Source organism: Echinops telfairi, unplaced genomic scaffold (assembly GCF_000313985.2).
Source record: "Echinops telfairi isolate 266 unplaced genomic scaffold, ASM31398v2 ScPeMD7_21;HRSCAF=78, whole genome shotgun sequence".
Taxonomy (NCBI): domain Eukaryota; kingdom Metazoa; phylum Chordata; class Mammalia; order Afrosoricida; family Tenrecidae; genus Echinops; species Echinops telfairi.
The window spans coordinates 6,361,939-6,363,713 of record NW_022103918.1 but is presented as its reverse complement, the minus strand read 5'-3'; the positions used below and the strand labels follow the sequence as shown (position 1 = coordinate 6,363,713).

Here is a 1,775-nt window from a genome sequence, read left to right as displayed (position 1 = left end):
TTGACTATGACATGTCGAGGTGATTTTCTCTGTTTTGAGTTCTTTCCCCTTCTTGCATGGTTATTTTCTCCTGACACGGTGTTAAGGAAATTTTCTTCTAGTATTTCTTGGACTATTTTCTCTATAGTGACTTGTTGTCATTGTTGTTGTTTGCTTGATTGGTTATTTGTTTTTCTTTTACCTGTTCTAGAATGCCTATCAAATATGTTATTCTTCTTGATAGTGTCCCACATAATTCTTGGGGGTTTTTCCTTCAGATTTTCTTGGCTTTAATATATTGTTCTTCTTGTAGCTTTGTCTTGAAAACTTTGTCTTTAAGTTCACTAATTCAGATTTCCACTGTTCCAATTTTACTGATTTTCTCTTTCAAACTGTTGCCTCATTCTAATATGTTAATGTTTTTGATGAATTTCTATTTAGAGTTTTTGACTTGTTTCTTATATTTAATTTGTTCTACCAGATCGCTTTTCCAATGTTTTCCTGGTACTTCTATACTTTCCTCCATCCACTGAAAGCAGCTGAACATCATTCTCTGACCTCACTCATTGTAATGCCTTTTTGGGATTGACCACTGGTTTGTACCATTCCATCTTGTTTACTCATGTGTACTGAGATCGTCTGCTATTTTATAAACATAGAATTGGGCTGTGATGTATATGATCAGCAGTTCAAAGTCACCAGCACCTATGCAGGAGAAAGACTTGGCTTTCGACTCCTCAGGGCAGTCGCTAAGGGTTAGCATTGACTCAATGACAGTGAGTGAGTTGTTATGTTTGTTTTTGTTTCTTGATCAGGTATGATTGAAAGGGGTAATGGTCCTTGCATGCTCATTATAACTGTTAGAATTTCAGGGGTGACTGGGTCATGTGGCAAAAGCTGACTTAGAAAGAATTGATAATAAAACAAAACAAGATACTTACCTGGCAGGGGAGATACCATGATCACTAAGGTGGTTTTCCCAGGGCAAGGCTTATCCATGGCACTCCGGATGTATGGACCCCCGCGATTTCCCAAATGTGGGAAACTCAACTGCATAATGTATGGTAGTGGGGGACTACGTTCGCGCTCTCCCCTGTCTTAAAAAAAAAAGAAAATGAAAAAAAAAAGAATATGAAAAAAATCACACACAAAAACCAAATACCTCACCCCCTACACACACAGAAAGGAGGGTGAAAGAAAAGAAAAAAATCCAAATCCTCAAACCATAGCTGGCTGCTGCTTTGTGTCAAAACCCCAGTCTCAAAGTTGCTCTCTGCAATTGCCAGGGAATGTGAGCCAATGATTGAGGTAGTCATTTCTCAAGGAAAAAACAGATATGAAGGGAGGAGAAAACAAACACCAAAAACTTCAGCCCGTTCTGCCCAAAGCATCTTTGTCCCAAAGCAGGACCAGGATTGGTGTCTTCACTGTAACTGAGTGTCCAACTAAGTGTCAAATGCAGCATTAAAACCTCCAGGAAATTGCACCTGATCTGACCCCACCACACTGAGGCAAAACACTAAGGGTGTGCAACAGAACAGCAAGGGGAGCAGAGCAAGGAAGTCCTCAGGGAGTACCAAAAATAGACTTTGGGGATAGGGCATGGCACCCCATCAGACTCAACCAGAAAAACACTCCTAAAGGTCAACAAACAGATCTTGAACTATTTACAGGATTTTCCTTTTTTATTATTTGTTGTTGTTGTTGTTTTGTTGCTTTGTTTTGCTCTGTCTTGTTTTTGTGCATATTATTATCTCTGCAGGTCTATCTAGATAAGATAGGCTGGATAAAAATCT

The 1,775-nt window shown here is 39.2% G+C and overlaps 1 non-coding gene across 1 annotated transcript; it reads left to right on the top strand.

Annotated features, from left to right (window-relative positions):
• The first annotated feature begins 912 nt into the window (after positions 1-912).
• LOC115869134 lies at positions 913-1,075 on the top strand. The gene has a single exon (XR_004046018.1). It is a non-coding gene; the product is annotated as a U1 spliceosomal RNA (small nuclear RNA).
• The last annotated feature ends 700 nt before the right edge of the window (positions 1,076-1,775 follow it).